This window comes from Oreochromis niloticus, linkage group LG14, assembly GCF_001858045.2.
Source record: "Oreochromis niloticus isolate F11D_XX linkage group LG14, O_niloticus_UMD_NMBU, whole genome shotgun sequence".
Lineage (NCBI taxonomy): Eukaryota > Metazoa > Chordata > Actinopteri > Cichliformes > Cichlidae > Oreochromis > Oreochromis niloticus.
In genome coordinates, this window is record NC_031979.2 from 2,404,314 (window position 1) to 2,423,530 (window position 19,217).

The window sequence follows — 19,217 nt, forward strand, 5'->3', positions numbered from 1 at the left end:
CAGCTTCCATGGGTCACTGAATGCTAATATGTTGGTCAGTTTACTTCCCAACACAGGAAGCTTGTAGTAAGCTCTTAAACAACCACACAAACAAAGCTGCTAATTGTCTCCATCAGGACTATCGTGGTTGTGCTAAAGCTACAGCTAATCATGAGCAACAAATATGTTTCGCCCCAAACAATCAGTAGGAGTAGCACACTCCCTCCACCTGACACCAAAGCCAGGTGACACAGAGGCTGTAACACCTGTGTGAGCAACAAAAGGACTCAAACGGTTGACCCACATACGCTCCACAGTGGAACCACACCGTTCGATTGGTGAGGGATCTTTGTTGTAGGTCAAAGTTCAAAATGATGCTGGGCAATATGGCAAAAAATCTTATCACAGTAATGTTATTCACACCAGGAAATACCGATATTTATCCCAATATAAAATAAATCAGTATTTCTGTCAAGCTTAAAGCTTCCTATCTGGGGCCCCTCAATTACTGTTAATACTGGGATTATACTGGGATTATCCTGGGATCACTGATTCAAGACAAAGTTTTATTTTATTTTCCAAAGTTTTTATATTTAAGAAAACTTCCAACTTTTAGCTACATGTGAAATGACACACGTGAAATTTGACTTTTCAAAAGCTTAATTCTGAGTTCGTACGTTCAGTACGTAGTCACAAACGTCTGAAGGGGAGATTCCTATGGTGCATTCCCGAATAAGTCAAAAGTCAGAAATTCCAAGTTCGCAGTTGGAATGAGATTTCCCAGAAGGTTGATGCAAACAGCGCAGAATGTAGGCGGCGCAGCAGCACATGTGTTAATGTTTGGGTTTCTACATATTGGTATGAGAAATGTGAGCAGGATAAAAATCAAAACAAAAATTGTTAACAGTGTGACTGAACATGAACATGTCAGGTTTGTTTATTTTTGTACCGAGGATCTATTCAATATCTTTTTGTTCGTGTGATTGTTTCCCAACAACTTTAAACAGTTTTTTCAATATAAAAAGAAACGAAAGAAAGAAAGAAAGAAAGAAAGAAAGAAAGAAAGAAAGAGTGTACGGGTAGCTTCTGATATCTTATTTTGTATTAACAGAGTTCGTATTTCTTTGGAATTGATCAAAGAATTTAGGTTTCCAGTTCGATTCTGTTCTTCTCTAACACTTGACACTTCTCCCTAGTCAGAATTAAGATTTGACTTTTGTCATATATACCCACGTTATTTACCTAAGACAAGTGTTTGTTGCTGCAGTACATTCGGTGTCCAGTACAGAGATAACATTTCTGCTGTTCACAACCTTCACAATGAAACTTCTAATGAACCTTTTAGCCTTTGGAGGCCGTTTACTGCTTTATTCATTCCATCAAAGCATTGCATTGAGCATAAAGAGAGCACACTATAAATTTGTCAAGCATGCCGAGATAGAAACGCTGCACTTTTCTTCATTCATACTGGAGGCAATCGGTGGACCCAACACATATTTGAAGTAAAGCGTAAACACGTTCTATGTGAACAGATGGAGAAGTGAAACTGAAGAAGAGGCAGCACTGGGTGAAAGCCCAGACTTAATTTAATAGATGAGATGAAACGATAACAGCTCAATGAGCGCTTTTGCTTTTCTGCATCAAGAGAAAAACATTCCAGTAAATATTTTTATAATAGGTTCATACACTCATTGGAGTCTAAAAACATGTTTGTTGCATATGAAATAGAAAAACTTTAACCATGTTAACCCTTTACAGCAACAAAACTGGATTCTGGACTATGGACCAAAGACATGTTGGTGACAGGTGGGCGTCATTTTCTTTTGTTCAACACTGTACCAAAAAAAGTTAGCTAGTAATTTGTGTGGCAAAGATATTTTGGTTAAAACAGGTTTTTATAGGCAAAATTATAAACACTATTTAAACTAATCATAACTCCCAGGTTATACTCTGATCCAAATATGATACACAGCAAGGAACTAAAGACCAGCGGGTGTTCTCCTGGTCAGCATGCCCATCTTTTATATAAAGTGTGAAATAAGAAATCATTAGCTAATTAATTAATTAAATTACAAGTCATGTTAATCGCTGTGTAGAAGGAAGCCATCACAACAAGATTACATAGCGATTGAGTCAGGAATCAGCATCCTTCATTCTAGCCAAAGTTCTGTGGGACAGCTCTAAACCACACCTCAGAAGGGGAAACGAGGCTAAACGCTTCGGGTGGGTTCAGATATATTAGCATTTTAAAACAGATTGTGAAAAAGAATCTCATTTACTGAGTAAATGGTAAATAACACGACTGTGTTTGGAGGGACATGAGAATGATATATTATTATCTAATAGTATAGCGTTGGTCCAAAGCCACAGTAAAACACAGTTTGACAGTGTTTGCTACCATTACTTTGGATACCTGCACCAAAATGGTTCCACCTTGACCAAAGAGAAGGAGCACAACTCTGCTCAACTTCTGAAGAACTACTTAAAGACCAACAAAGACCAAGGAGTCATGAAAAAAGATCCTTAAATCTAAGGAATGGACGGGTACTTACATAGCTCTTTTTACCCAAAGCATTATTTTTTACTACAATTCCCATACACACATACACACACCTTCATACACCAAGTTACTTTTTGCACAAAGCTCAGTCTTTTGCACATTTCCAGTGCACTGTTGTGTCTGCTCTGTCTTCGTTTTGGTTTTTTGGAATTTTTGCACTTTATGTCGTCCCGTGTTGACTGTCTGTCATACGTAGCACCGTGGTGTTGGAGGAACGTTGTCTCGTTTCCCCGTGCACTGAACCATGGCACATGGCTGGAATGACAATAAAGCCACTTCACTTGACTTGATTTATATAGCGCTTTATTGTCTGCCTTTGAGAGCATCCTCGGTGTCTTGGCCACACTCTCATTCCGATGGAAGCGTCAGGGAAAATTTGGGGTTCGTACCCTGCCTAAGGACACTTTAACCAATCAGGCTGGCAGAACACGGGATCCAACCATTGACCATCTCATTAGAAGATGGACCACTTTACATCATGAACCAAAGACACAAAACATACATATGCATGTATATATATACATAAACATATATATGTTTATGTATATATGTGTGTATATAAAATATACATATATTTGAGCAATTTCATCTAGCAACATAAGCAAACTACTGCAACCACAGTGGGTGTGACAGGACTTTAGTAATTGATGTCACAGTGACTGTCAGCAACCTTCAGCAATAATTTGCAACTGAGTTTTGCCTAGCAACCAAGAGAGCCAAGGGGGAGGAGCCAAGGATTCCAGAATATTTCCCAGACTTGAAACTTTACTGTTAAAAAAAAGAAGTCAGATACATTCTTCTATGCTATTGTCTGCAGTCATCCATTATTATGGTAGCATCCCAAGTGCAGATATCAGGGAAGCCTCTGATTATGCAGAAGTATATCTTATGTATGTTCGAGTTAATGAGGTAATGAGTTGTAATGTGTCCACATGTGCACTACCAAAGAAAATATCGTGGTTAACAATGTTTCTCCTCTGGAAAGTTTGGCCAAAAGAAGTCTAACTCCGCTGTCTTGGACTGGACTACAAAAATATTTCATCTCAGGATGGAAAAATCAGTTTTTCCAGTTTTTGTTGTTTAGTGGTATGAAAAACCTCCAATTCACACAGTTACTTTACATTAAGTATTACTTACTTAGATGACTTCAGACGACGGACTGAGACAGGATCGTCTCAGGAACTGTCCACATATAATCCCCAAACCCAAATGTAGAATTTCCCTTCAGTGTTTCACTGCTACAACAAAAAAGCATTTCATTTTTGCAATTTAACCTTTTTTCATTTAAGCGCTACGTGTAAATGACTCGAGCAGACTGAGTGACTTCAAACCGTGTCTGATGGTTCAGACAGGAAATCAATCCATGTTGAGCAGGAGCTGTTTCATTCGATCAATGATTCAGCTGACAAATACTGCACGTCTCCTCCGCTCGCACTCATCAGCACAGAATCCTCTTTTCTCCACAGTTCTGCATGAAAAGTTTGCTTCTTAACTTCTCGTGTTATTAGATTTGACTAGCTCATTTTTCATCTTGACAGCTTCATTAAAGCACCCTGAAAAGACTGAAAATATTTGTGTGTGTGTGTGTGTGTGTGTGTGTGATCACAAAGTTTCCCTCATATCTGTGCGTCCCCAGCTCTATTTCAAAAGCAGTTTTTACCTTCTTCCCATCTCCCCCTCTTTTAACATCTCCCTCCTTCACGCCTATTGTCCCTCATTTCTCCATCATCCATCTGGTCCTTCGTCATTACCCTTCAGTTTTAGTCCTTTTTCAATATTTTATTCCCCCTTTTCTCCAACCTTACTGCTTATTTTTTCCTCCTCCTCCATCACTCTTTGTTTTTTCATCCAAAAGATGAAAAAAAGGAAAACTGTTTGTCTGCTGGATGTCAGTTTGTCTCCAGCCTCTCCAAATCTCTCCCTGCTCTCCTATTGGCTGGCTGGACTATCTGCTGTATTGGTATTGGCTGGTTCCAGCAGGTGAGGCATAGTTGTGCCACTTAATCAATGCCCTGCAGTGGGGGAAGCATGTGCCAGACACAGTGCAACAGCAGCAGCAGCAGCCATCAGCGTTGGCAGCTCTCCACAATGCTGAGCGTGGGGATGGTGTGACCTTCAGACGGCCGGGACCAGTGGGAGAGACACACGTGCACGTGAGCACAAACTGCACTTTTTCCTTGCCAATCATGTTCTGCCCCAAAATGTCTGCAGGCCATGCGTAGCACTCCACCTTTTCTCTGCAGGAGCGAACGTTCAGACTCTCACAAAGGAGCTGTGAGTGTGGCGAGCAGGCATTACTTTGTGAAGGTCAAGAAGAAGCTCGGATAACACACGCACACACAAAATGAGGCCGCAAAGCCTGCAGATGCATGAAAGAGCTCTGAAAAACATGCATTTTAGCAACAAGAAAGACACTTGAGAACAAAACCAAGGACACCTGACCGCCGCCATGAAGTGTTTTTACATTTACAACCCAGCTCATCTGATCGAGACCAGGAGGGAAAAAACGTCCGGTTCGCTTCTAATTCACGCTGGCACGTTAAATCACTGATGCACAAAGAGACGATGTTGTCAGTACTCGTAGGCCATAACTACAGGCTGCAAATTTCTCACACATTGCTATGAATTATGGCAAGCAGGTAGAGATGGAATGAAAATATGGAGCCTCATACAAAAATGTTCTGGGGCATATCAATGTCACAGAGACGATACAAACAACAGGCCACAGTCAAATGGATCAAAATAAACTCTCTGCCGTCGCAGCGAATCACAGACTGCGGCTGCTCCATTATGTCTGAAATCCTGCAATAGGGATTTTTCATCAACCTCATCGTGCATTTGTGGGTGTTACGTGTCCTTACCGGAGATTTCCTGTACTTTTTTTTTTTTTGCCAGAAATCAGTCTCAGGAACAACCGCTGGACTCTGGAGGACCCACAGCCTGAAAGTGGGAAGTCCAGGCCTCGGGACACCATCATGACAGCTACAGGAAGACTAATGAATAGAAAGATGCAGTCTTTGTCTTTCCCAAAGATCCTTCAGTAGGCTCACTTCCACATGGATGTTGTTGACAGCCACTCCATGATCCTGGCTCTAGCTGGACTAAACTAACTGAGCTTGGGTCACTAATGTAAAGATAGAAGCCTTGCTCAATTTAAAACAGGGCAAAACAAGAGTTTGGTGTGAAAATGAAAGTAAGTCAGTTTTGTTCCAGGTATCTTAATTTCTTTTTCAAACATTAGAAATCAGAATTAGCACATAGATAGCTGGAAGTTACAGGTTAGCTGCTGCACTCTCCTTCACGTGCGTGAAATGCGTTTGGAAATTAAAAATGGTCACTGACGGTAGGAAGATTATATTTTGAGGACAAGTCAGCCAGACTTGTGGAAGTTGAACTTTCATCACAGAAACTCTGAAATCAGTTTATCATGTCTGATATTACACTATAGCGAGCTAAACTAAAAAGAGTTTCTTAAAGCTCTCATATGACAGAAGGATCCAGTTACTGCTGCTAACAACACCTGAGAAAACTGTAGATGTCAAAGCCTTCAGCGCATGATGGCTGGACGCCAGCATTTCTACCTGTATCGGGGCATGTTATATCACATTTTCCTCATTGTTACTCACTCGTCAAATTCCCCTTAAATAGCAGCAAACAGGCCTCCTGCCTGTCCGGATAAATCGAGGTATAGCTCTGGTTTCATGTAAAAATATTTCATTCTTTTTCCAACTTTACAAATATTCTACATCCTCAGTGTGAAGTTTATTACTCAGTCAGCTGAGCTTTTTTTTTTTTTTGCTGGATGGTCTATCGTAACGAAAGCCTCGACGCTTTTATTCACACGTGGTTAATACACAGTGTTTAGTAAATGAGTTCTTTAATAAACTCCCAATATGTATCCTCACAAATGTAGTTTTACACAACCACTCGGGACTATTTATAGCAGAGGATGAACACAGACCTGACACCCCTGCTCTGGGATTGTCTCAGTATAAACTGTAGTCCCCACTACGTGGATTGCAGATTTAAATAGAAATGACCAATAATCCACTCAGTTCGAAGCAATCCAGCCCCACTCTGACCTTGATCTCTGGAGCTGTGATGTGTGATGTAGTATATGTGATTATAGAGTGGATTAAAGTGAACCAGCTACATGTGGAGCAATATTACTGCAAAGGACTAAAGTGCAGGTTTTTGTGATAGAGAGTGTGACTCGGTAACTGCTAGAGCTCTATACAGCTGCCACTTGCTCTTCTCCTTATGCAACTCTTGGTAGGACTTAATCTTTTTATGATCCATAGAGCTGCTTTATTTTTAATCCTTTCATATTTACAGTTTAAGTTGCACTGCTGAATGTTAGAAAGAGCACGTCATCTAGACTGTGGGCTTTGGAATACTGGTGACAACCCAGGCAGTATGTTTCCACGGTAAGGATGTGCAGGAATAGTTAAGCTTGAGAGAAAACAATTCCTCTCATCCACTGATGAGACATCATGTTACCAACAAACCAAAGGTTGTAAACCTCACGTGCTTAATGAGATATGATGTGTCTGTGGACAGTATTAGAGCCATGATTCAATTCTGTTTAGTTTTACTTACACAGCACCAAATCACAACAACAATCACCTGAAGGTGCTGTGTGCTGTAAGCTAGACCCTACAGTAACTGACAACTAGTTTTAGTTCTACAGCAGTTTGCACTGGAAACAGATTTTATACAGAATACAGCAAATACAATGAAGAGCAGCTTGACCCGTGCAATGTGAAACCACAGTCAGTAGAGCCTGTGCTGCTACTGCTAGCACTGCTAGTGTTAGCAACACCCTGCTAAGACGTCTGGCGATGTGATGACCAGCAAATCAGGTTAAATATCATCTGTAAAATATACTGTAGCTTTTGTGTTTGAGAGGAATTTGAATTTCATCAGTAATTAAAATATAATTAATATGACATTGAAATATGTTCATTGTGTTCATTTTCTAGGTCTAAATATTTCTCAGTATTGTAGAAGCACGCTGCTTTAACTGGCTGCAATCAAGCTCAGTTTCCACCTTATACAAACATTACAAATATGCACTTTCCTCAACAACACCTCAGAAGACTTAAGTGGCACTATAACATTAATAAAGCAGTAGCTGAGTGTGTTTGGAGTTTTTGTGCTGTTGGCAAACTCAAGTTGAAAAAAGTGGCGTGGTATAAAAATGAACAGGTTAATCAGGATTAGCCCATTTTTGTGGGTCATCTCTGATGCTTAGGTCCGGCTCTACTATATAAATGTCATTTTAGTGTATTATTAGGTGGTTGCCAGCATTAAGGCATCATAATATACAGCGGGATGCAAAAGTTTGGGCAACTTCATTATTTTCCTGTATAAATCGTTGGTTGTTACAATAAAAAATGTCAGTTAAATACATCATACAGGAGACACACACAGTGATATTTGAGAAGTGAAATGAAGTTTATTGGATTTACAGAAAGTGTGCAATAATTGTTCAAACAAAATCAGGCAGGTGCATAAATTTGGGCACCACAAAAAAAGAGATGAAATCAATATTTAGCTGATCCGCCTTCTCTCTAGTTCATTCAGGTTTGATGGCTTCCGAGCATGGACAGCTCTCTCTAACTCACACCACGGATTTTCAATAATATTCAGGTCTGGGACTGAGATGGCCGTTCCAGAACGTTGTACTTGTTCCTCTGCATGAATGCCTTCGTGGATTTTGAGCAGTGTTTCGGGTCGTTGTCTTGTTGAAAGATCCAGCCCCGGCGCAGCTTCAGCTTTGTCACTGATTCCTGGACGTTGGTCTCCAGAATCTGCTGATACTGAGTGGAATCCATGTGTCCCTCAACTTTGACAAGATTCCCAGTCCCTGCACTGGCCACACAGCCCCACAGCATGATGGAACCACCACCATATTTACTGTAGGTAGCAGGTGTTTTTCTTGGGATGCTGTGTTCTTTTCCTCCATGCATAACGCCCCTTGTTATGCCCAAATAACTCAATTTTATTTCATCAGTCCACAGCACCTTATTCCAGAATGAAGCTGGCTTGTCCAAATGTGCTTTAGCAAACCTCAAGCGGCTCTGTTTGTGCTGTGGGCGGAAAAAAGGCTTCCTCTGCATCACTCTGACATACAGCATCTCCTTGTGTAAAGTGCGCCGAATGGTTGAACGATGAACAGTGACTCCATCTGCTGCAAGATGATGTTGTAGGTCTTTGGTGCTGGTCTGTGGGTTGACTCTGACTGTTCTCATCATTCGTCGCTTCTGTCTATCTGAGATCTTTCTTGGTCTGCCACTTCGAGCCTTAACTTGAACTGAGCCTGTGGTCTTCCATTTTCTCAATATGTTCCTAACTGTGGAAACAGACAGCTTAAATCTCTGAGACAGCTTTCTGTATCCTTCCCCTAAACCATGATGGTGAACAATCTTTGTCTTCAGCTCATTTGAGAGTTGTTTTGAGACCCCATGTTGCTACTCTTCAGAGAAAATTAAAAGAGGGGGGAAACCTACAATTGACCCCCTTAAATACTCTTTCTCATTATTGGATTCACCTGTGTATGTAGGTCAGGGGTCACTGAGCTTACCAAGACAATTTGAGTTCCAATAATTAGTTCTAAAGGTTTTGGAATCAATAAAATGACAACAGTGCCCAAATTTATGCACCTGCCTGATTTTGTTTAAACAATTATTGCACACTTTCTGTAAATCCAATAAACTTCATTTCACTTCTCAAATATCACTGTGTGTGTCTCCTGTATGATATATTTAACAGACATTTTTTATTGTAACAACCAACGATTTATACAGGAAAATAATGACTATTAACAAGGTTGCCCAAACTTTTGCATCCTTTTGCAAAAGTTTTTGCACTTGAATATTTGTATAATAACATATTCAAGTTTTGTGACTATAAATTGCATGCAACTGTCATGAAATTATTGTATTCAAAAATGACATTTTAACCCATTCCTAGTCAATATGATGATACTGTATGTTAGATAAGAACCACCAGGGTCGTACGATGGATGTTGCTGTGTAGTAGGAATTTGCAGACAGACAGAAATGTGTTGTGTTACAGTATTTAACCTGTTAGCAAAAGCAGCAATGCTTCATCGTCTACTCCACTGACCGCACACATCCATCGCACGTTCACTACAAATCCTCCACCTCTATCCATGTAAGCATCGTGTTGACATGCTCACCTTTCCCCATCTTTACCATGCATCCTACACAACATGATGTTACAGAAAGTCTGTTTGGGAGACGTGTCAACACAGAAATGAACAGGGTTATTTGGGTGCGTACATTTTTTAAAAGCTGCTCAGACAGCAGCTCTTAGATGCAGATACCAGTGTTGCTGTCATGGTTACAGTGACATCAAAGCACAAACCAGGAAAAAAAATCCATTACTGTGAAAAACGGCGTTAATGGGGAGAAAAAAATATGACACAGAGTTTAATTGACATTAGTCCTCCCCCTCTCCCTCCCCGTCCTGGTCCTCCTGTCTTGAACACTCCTCCCACACCTTGCCCTCGTTCCTGACCCCTGACCTCCCTTCTCATGGGGCCTCTGCAGAGCTGTCTGGCCCCCCATGTCGCGGGCCTATTAACAGGCCTCGGCTCACTGTAATGATTCCTCTCCTTATGTCTGTGCAGCTGCTGCAGCGCTGAATAGAGAGGATAAATCTGGGACCTCAACATCCGCATCATTGTTTCACTGCCACTCTCTGCTGTCGTGTGTGGCAGACAGAGCAGGGAAGAGCTGCGGTTCGCTGTCCCTCCCTCCTGTTGACAATTTATTTTCTCTGATTCAACAGATATGCTGCTTTTGCCAGCACGTGTCGCAAATGTCATTAAGCAAAAATCGTGAAATTTCCAACTCAAGGACCTGATTTTTCAAGAGTCAAAAAAGTTCTTTGCTAAGCTGGAAACTGACATGATGGATTTCATCCCATCGTGCTGAAATTTAAGATTATTGTGACCAAAACATCAGGTGAAACGTGTTACAGTAACTCAGAAGTCCTCCAAACGCTCCAAACAACAAACGCCGCATGTGCTTGTGAACATTTGTATCTGTGTGTACAGTACGTGTCATGGGGCAGCAGACAGCTGCTGCAGGCTCCATCAGTCAGCTGCTGTATTTATAGGGTGATGACCACAGAACACCAACAGCTGCATCACACGGGGACAAACACAGAAAGTGAGAGAGAGGACGCAGGAATCTTTTCAATTTCACTGCTGCTCTAAATGGCTGGAGTAGCCAGTTAATGCCCAGCCCAGCGCTGAGGCATAAAGTGCTGTTCTGGTTCAACTGCTAAACTAGATACGACTGATCCACAATGGCACATTAAGCTAAAACTACATGTTAAATCAAACAAAGGTTGAGCTGCAAAACTGCAAAAAAAGTCTAATTTAGACGCTTGTGAACATGTTAATTAAACTTTTCTACATGTCAGCAGCCAGCCGTGCCAACGCTTTGTTTAAGTGAGTTTCAGATCAAATGAGTCAGACCGAGTGTTTTACTGTAGTACTATTCTATGACTGCAGATGAGACAGGATGCTCTAAAAATGCAATTAATAGTTTATCTGATATGCAGCAATGAACGGTATGGCATCCCGACCCCAGACCACCATCACGATGTTGAGGACAGGGCTCTGTGGGGGCCATACCATCTGTTGCAGGGCTCCTCCATGACTCCCCGATGATAATGCACGATAGACGATAATCCAAACTGATGACAGCTTTTGCACAGTCGTAGAGATCGATCTGCTTCGAGGGCAGTAGGTGTAAGAGTTCAGATAAATCCCTGTATAGAATTATCACGCTTGAGATTCCAACCAAAAGTAGAAACAGCGTGGAAGTGCCGAGAAATGCAGTTGGTCTAGGTCCTGAGTCCATCTCCACAGAGTCCCATGAACATCATGAAGCATGTTTACAGTCTGGTAACAAGACGTGCAAATTATCCCCGACAGCAGCAAGCCATGATGTAATAGTCAGGTTTAAAGTTGTTCATGATACAGAAACAGTCACTTCAAGCCCACAGCAGCGTGTCTGAATGAAAAGCATTTATGCCTCCTGGTCTCCGTACAGTCAAAGAGCCATGTCAATGTTATTTTTCATGTTGCTCAAGTTGGCAGGGTAATGCTGCATGTTGTTATATGGGTGTGATTTGTTGGGATTTTTTGGGTTTTATTGGCAAAAAGCAGAGTTACGTTTAGGCACCAGCTGTCACAGTGAGTCAGGCCCTGCAGAGACCAGACGTGTGGCCAGCGTTTATACTCACTTGTACCTTAAAGAACGCTCCTACAGATTGTTCCAGTTCACAGTGGAAGATCCTAGAAAAGCTCATAGTGATATTAAATATCTGTTGGTTTTCAGCTCTGCTAAAAAAAATAAAACAAAGACAGCTGGAACCAATCAGTGTCTACTAAACTTCACCTCTGCTCATCTGAACTGGACTCTTTGACTGTATATGTACTGCTGGAAGGGATGTGGTCTTTGTAACAACCGTCTAGGGTAGGTGACCAGCCTCGTTTCCAAATACGATCACTTCTGGCTCCAGAAAAGAAATGTGATGATGTCCAACATATCAGTGTTTAGTGAAGCAGTTTCAGGGTCTTGGTGTTTGTGCATCAGGCTCATGGCACGTAGTGTAAGTGAACCACTTTAACAGAACCACCCATGCTTTTCCTGCTGCGACCGGTTAAAATCTTTGCAGTGAAAACACTGCTGATCCTAAAGGGGCTGCACACCCACATAGGTGTTTTCACTCATTAGACTAATTAGGAGTCTGCTGTAGCTGGAGGTGGGCAGTCCCATGCTGCATTTATGTGTCGCTAGCAAGACAAATAAAATAAGCCGCAGCGACGTATTACCAGTCAGTGAGTATTTGCAGTTCTCCATTCACTTCTATTCAACCCTGTTCAACAGGTATATTAAAACCTCATTAGAGTTACAGATTATGGTGTTGCTTTCCAATGCTCAGTTAGTGCACACACTGTTATTGTACACCACAGCTCATTTCACAGGTGAGTGCAGGTTAATTCAGTTGGGCAAAAAGAAAAACAGGTGTAACCAAACCAAGAGAACAAGCACGCTAACAGAGCGCAGGCAAAGTTAAAGCACCTGGTTTACTGTAAGTGTGAGCACTTCACTGCTTTACCATCACATGCAAAGAGGAATTTAGGAAAGTTCAGCAAGGAAACAACATAGAAGTAAATCTCTGATCTCAGGTGGACCTTCAAGCATTATGATTTGCTTTTGCTTTCCAGACATGACGGACAGCAAAGGATTACAGGCCATAAAATGATTTTGTTACCATTTAAAGTTTGAAGAAACTAACTTTGTAACTTTTTTATTACAGAGCAGAATGTGAGCAGAACGAGAGCTTCTCAGAAAGCAGAGACACATCTGTGTTACCTGGTAGCATTAGCTAACAACGGCAGTGTTCACAGTGACAAATCTCTACTAGTACTGCTGATGACTGTCAAATCATCACTTACCCATTACTGCCAGGAGTCACCTGTGGATCCAGGGCTCTGCTTCTGTCCTAAGGATGGAAAGACGAGACAAGTTAATATTGATAGGCTTCTCTGCCATCACAGCTGCAGAGTCTGAGACACGGTGAAATCCAACTAGGAATGGTTGATCTGAGCTGCCTGGACGAGTAAACTTAGTTACAACTAGTCTCAAAGCACCAACAAAACAAACGTTTAAAACAGCTGAAAGTATATAATCAGTGCATGAAGCTTCTTTAATAGTTACGGTTAAAGTCAGAAAACTCTTTTTTTGTTTTTGAAGTCTATCAAAGCTTCTGACAAAAAAAATGCATTTATTTGTACACACAAGTTTTATTTAGTATCATATTTGGTACAGCTGGCATGTTTCTGCAGTTTTTTAGCTGTGTAATTATTTAGGCTGGGAGAGCTGGTCAGACAGTAAGGATTTTAGGACCACAAAGATACTTAAGGGAGAACAAAACCAGGAAAAACGTAAAACTGAATTTATTGAGAGCTGCTAAAATGTTTATGGTTGTAACAACGATGTCCATGTGGGAAAAAATCTCCAGGTACAAACTGTGTGACCTCTGGAGACTGGATTCATCGTGGTAGAGCCCATAAACTTCTGATGGGCTCAGGGTGGTTGTGAACACGACGAGTGATGGTTTTCACTCAGGTTAAACAGAAGGAGACAGAAACTGTGCCAGCAGATGAGGCTGCAGCGTCCTTTGAATACAGACTTGATTTGACTTGATTTGTTGTAACCATGACTTTTATTTATTAATGGAATTGTTTACAAAGGCACCCTTTCATGGAGAGTCCAAATCTGACCAGTCTATGCTGTTTTATCACGCATGTGAATGATGCAATCCAATATTGCTGTTAGCAGTTATAGTCATCAAGTCATGGTAATGGCTTTTAGCCCCCTTACGTAGCCCTACATCTAAGGCTACGTTCACACTGCAGGCGAAAGCGCATCAAATCCGATTTTTTTGCCCCTATGCGACCCATCTCCGATCATGGTATGACAGTGTGAACGGCACAAATCCGATATTTTAAAATCCGATCTGGGTCACTTTCGTATGTGGTACTGAATCCGATACATATCCGATGTTTTAGAAAGCGACTGCTGTGTGAACGGTCATGTCGCATTAAATCCGTCTTTTACGTCACTGACACAAGACAGACGCCAATTATCAGCGCCCGAGAAGACATCGTGAACGCTTCCTGGCCATCCCGTGTAGATGTCAGTGAAACTGTTGGGAAGACAACGTGAACATTTTATTTGTACTGTATAATCTGACACTATCCTTTGAAGCACCGCTCCTCTAAAACAGCAATAAGGATCATTATTAGGCCATATGTAAATAACAAAATAACTTTATAACTTAAAGCAAAATTGGGAAACGTAAAGTCAGAAACAAGTCTTTATATTAAGGGCAATCAGCCAAACAATATTGTTTGCTCTGGGTCTAAACAGAGCACGTGTGTGACGTCTTCTTTTGCGCATGCGGGCCGCTTTGAGGGTTCACACTAGAGCGCGTTTGCTGTCACATTTGATTTGTAGTGTGAACAAGCAGACAAAAAAATCGGATTTGATCAAAAAAAATCAGAAGTGAGCATTAAGACCTGCAGTGTGAACGTAGCAAAAATGATCACATGCAGTTTGATGTACAGATATTAAATCTAGGACAAAGAAACCCTGGTGTTTGATTTGGACCGGGCAGATTCCCCGATTTCCCCGGGATTACATCGTGAATGTGAAGCAGCAGTTTTATATTATGCTGCAAAGCAACTGTAAAGCGTCACTGCAAAGATAAAGGTCTGTGGAGAGTCACGGGCCTGCTGACGCTGAAAGGACGTATCTGTAAGAGGAAGGTAGATTGTGTGTCTTTGATCATTGCCCAGATAGCAAGACGACATTGAATCTATGTTGATTTTTCATCCGAACCGTCGTATATGGTCGGGGTTGAAATGCCAATGTTGTAACAACATTGAAATACTGTGGTAAACCGACGGTCTTACTATAGAGACGTTGTAACGATGTTGATTCACCGTTGTTTTTTTGTCATTGATATTTGATCTATTTATAGTCGACCAGGTGACAACAACAACGTCGAGAAAACATCTATTTATAGTTGACGATCATTCGGCTCCGGTCACCATCAAAAACCATCGATTTGTAGTTGAGCATTAAATTGCATTGCAACTGATCGGGTATAAAGTACCAGAGAAAGTAGATTTATTGTTCATTTGTTATCAATGACTTGGTCTAGTTCACCAGCTTTAAAAAATCGTGTCTACGTGCAATTTATGTATAGTTGACCGGGAAATTAAAGCAGCGATCACTTGGACTATTCCGCAGCACCCCTCTCACATTGGTACATCCCCCCAGGTATTCATTGTCTTCTACAGTAGAGCGGGACATTTGATTTGCTCTCAGCGGAATTGACCGGAGAAGGCATCAGTTCATGCACTGCACTGGCCTGCACCACGATTAGTATAAGGTAAGAATGAATGATTTTTTTTTCCTACTCGTTATTTCCATGTTTGCATTTGAATAACAGTAAAAAACTCGTTAATGTTGTACGAGTTTTTTTTTTACTGTTATTTACGTTACTCCCAAAAAATGTGGGAGCCCGAAATTGTGTCTACTTCTTACAATCCGGCAACAAATAAATTGCACTGCGAACAAAGTATATCAACAAAGAAAACATTTTCGTTTCATAATTTCTTCGTTATATTCCCTTACAAAGCTAGCTTTAACGCTTCGAGTTTTCCTTTGTTCTTGCCGTCGCCTCGGGGCTTGACCCAGACTTTCGCTCTGTAGTTGCTTAACATTCTAAATCTGTGATATATGATTGATAAACGTAAAGTTAACTGTATAAACGTGTTCAATGACTTTGTTACTTTTGATGATTGGAGAGCACTCGCTTCAATTCGCACACGAAAACTTTAGACTCAGTTTGAATGCCCACGTGACTGTACGTTGCACGCGTACATGACTTTCCGTTTGTGCCTTGAATAATGAATAAGGCTACATCCACACGTACCAGCGTATTTTTGAAACCGCTGATTTTTCTATGCGTTTGCACCTTTTGTCCACACGTAATGTATGTCTGGCCGTACATTGTGTTTGTATTTCCAGGCACATTTCACGAAGCAGAACGCAGTCTCAGAGATATCCACGTGAACGCTGTGATACGTCTGACCTTCAGTCCGAAGAAGAAACACAGACCAGTCTTAAAAGAAAGCACAAGTAAAACCTTTTTATTCCCAAACATATCTTTGATTGTTAAGAATTTATGATCTTGTCTTTTATACATATCTGTGATGCTTGCATACTGCAATATCACCACATAATATAGTCCAAAAAGTGGAAGTTTGTAAACTTTTTAAAAATGCAAAGCCGTGTACACTTGTGCACTTCAAAAATTCATTGTATACTGTACCTTCTTGCACGTCTCTGTTTCCTCTGTGTGTTGTTAGAAATCAAACTAACTTTAGGAAACAATATGCCAAAAGCATATTTACAATTACTTAAGACCGTTTTTAATTTCTTTTCTTTAGACCAAATCCCCTGTACACATATATGGACTCAGAGGATGAGCAGCCTACAAAAAAACGGTTTCCCCAGGCCCCTCGAGTGAAAATACCAGGTAATAAAATACTGTCTAGTGTCTGTGTACATATCTGTGTCTGACACGAGGAAACTTTTTTGACAAGTTGTCTGTATTCTTAAATACTTAAAAAATTATCTTTTTCTAAACAGCCCTCATCACTCCGCAGTCTGCCCCCCAGCCCACTGATAGCAACCATCATAATGCCCCACCCAGCTTCCGGCACCTTTCGCCACTCCGGCACAAACCGACACAGCTTTGCGATCTCGCCAGCATGCAGAGTCTGATGTCTTCCCTATAGATGGTATGCTTTCAAAAAAGCTTTAAAGCTGCATCACAATGTCATTGTACTCTTATCTAAAAAAAACCCCAATTTATACTCCTGAATGTCATCTTGTTGTGATTTTTTTTTTTTTCTGTAGATTCCAGAGACTCTGTGAGGCCACTATTACAAGGCAAGTTTGAAAATCTTGGAATTTCACAGTTTACATGGTATAACAAATATATGTGACAGGCAAAAACTAGTAAACACTTTTAGCAGTTACAAGAACTAACAAATGAATATCCAACAAAAGGGAATAGAAATACATTGTACTGCCAATACTTTGGTTTATTCTTTGTATGACTTGAAAATCAGGCTTTAGGGAAAACTAAATGACATGTTTCTATCATCAATTACATGAAGTAAACACACAAGCACTTGCATACACATTTAAGACATGAGACATGCTAATTCCATCTCTTAAAATGTGTCTATAGGTGAGACGCTTTGCGTTGATTGGTGCTGCTGGACCACACTGGAGGTGCGAGTCCGCCGTGTAATGGTTTATGCCATTACAAAGGAGCTGGCCTCTGTACTCAACTGGGCAGGGAAAAAAACCAAGGACCAGACAAAGCAAAAAAGGGCATTTAAAGAGACAGCGCTGTGCAGATGCGTATTTGGTAAGTTTTAACATTTATTGTAGTTTTATGAGCCTAAAGTGAACAATAAAGGGATCAATTGATGTGCTGGGTGCGTTTCACATTTCCTATGTCTGGTTTTTGCTATATTACTTTGTCTTTCTTAATAAGACTTTCATGTCCGGTTAATCTGGAGATTGAGTCTTTGGTCTTCGGCTTGTTTTGTCCTCGGGTTGTACACTTTGTACAGCCCGAGGACCCCATGTTTTCTTTTTCTTTTTCTTTTTTTTAAAGGATACACGGCACACCATGCTAAGACATATCACATTTTCAGCTTATAGCTCTTTGGGAATCAAATGCGGCAGTTTGCTGATTTCCGCCTGGTGACTTTCATGTTTATCAGCCTAGGAGTTTACATACTTTCTCCCTGCTGAAGACAATTAACAAGAGCTTATTCATGTACTCTAATTCCCTTTTTTTGTCTTTGTTTTTTTGTGTGTGTGTCTATTTTTGTCCTAGATGGCCTGGTGCAGCAGGTAGGGGCGAACTCTATGTCTGAGTTGGTCTTTGCTCAAGCAGTCCAGAAATGGCTCAGATATGCTCCAGATCGTACGGGTGGCGCGCAGGACGCACATCATCCATCCCCATCCCGGAGTAAATAATAAAAAGTGACGTGAAACATAGAAATGTAAATAGGAAACTTTGTCTTTTAATAAAGTATTTTGCAAATGATACATGTCTATTGACCTTTTTTGTTTTTTTTTCAATAAAAAGCAACTGCGCGAAAGAGGTGGAAAATCAATACCATAGCTCAACAGTGTTTCAATATCAGAATCTGACATTGTTTCAATGTCAACAGTGTTAGAAAATATAACGTTGAATCAATGTCAGGTTTCAACATTGATTCAACATCAAAACCTGACGTTGTTTCAACGTTAAAAATGGGTGCAAGAGTGATGTTGGGTCAACGTCACACTTCAACGTTGCTTCAATGACGTCGCCTGATATTGACTCAACATTGTTTCAATGTTTCCTTGCTATCTGGGTGGGCTGCGACACTGATTTCTAATGACAGGCCGCTCCTCTGTGGAGGACAAAGCCTTTTAAAATGAGTTTGGCGCCTTGTTTACAGCGTGTAAGGGAGCTTTAACGAGGCCCATTAAAGACACCTCGCGGTGCTGAGCGGCCTGACGAGAAAATGACGCCGGCTTCGGTTTTCCGGTCGCATCCCTTCCCGGTGAACCCCATTAAAAGCGCGCCGCATCTCGTCGCACGCGCTCAGTCTGCGCTGCTTCATTTCCGTACGGCTTTGAAGCGTTTAAAGGTTGGCGGGGACAAAGAGGCGAGCGAGCAGGAGGGAGAGGTTCATCCCGAGTTTGAGCTCAGCTGTGATGTAACTGTGGACGATGGCTGTGCCGCAGTCAATTTCAGAGGAGATATCCTCAAACGACCTCGCCTCCCTCCCTTCTAGCCGTCTCATCCTCTCCTCTCTCTCTCCAGCCTGGTGTCATTTATCTCCTCCACGCCCTGTCTTTCTTACATTTTTTTTTTTTTTTTTTGCTACAAAAAGCTCCAACAACCCTTTTATACCCTCATGTGGGCTCTAATATTATCTCCTCTCTTGCTGTCAGCTCGTCCATGCATCACTGCCTCTGCT

At 41.2% G+C, this 19,217-nt stretch overlaps 3 long non-coding RNA genes across 3 annotated transcripts in view; 2 read left to right on the plus strand and 1 right to left on the minus strand.

The window, feature by feature from the left end:
• LOC106098841 (uncharacterized) overlaps window positions 1-14,039 on the minus strand; it is a 73,018-nt gene extending 58,979 nt beyond the window's left edge. Inside the window, exon 1 of the long non-coding RNA XR_003213796.1 lies at window positions 13,044-14,039. This is a non-coding gene — a long non-coding RNA (uncharacterized LOC106098841). The remainder of the gene's footprint in view (window positions 1-13,043) is intronic.
• LOC112842133 (uncharacterized) lies at window positions 3,244-7,488 on the plus strand. Its single transcript, XR_003213804.1, has 2 exons — window positions 3,244-4,692; window positions 4,783-7,488. It is a non-coding gene; the product is annotated as an uncharacterized LOC112842133 (long non-coding RNA).
• Window positions 10,079-13,610, plus strand: LOC109194623 (uncharacterized). Its single transcript, XR_002056424.2, has 2 exons — window positions 10,079-12,422; window positions 12,905-13,610. It is a non-coding gene; the product is annotated as an uncharacterized LOC109194623 (long non-coding RNA).
• Window positions 14,040-19,217: the final 5,178 nt, after the last annotated feature.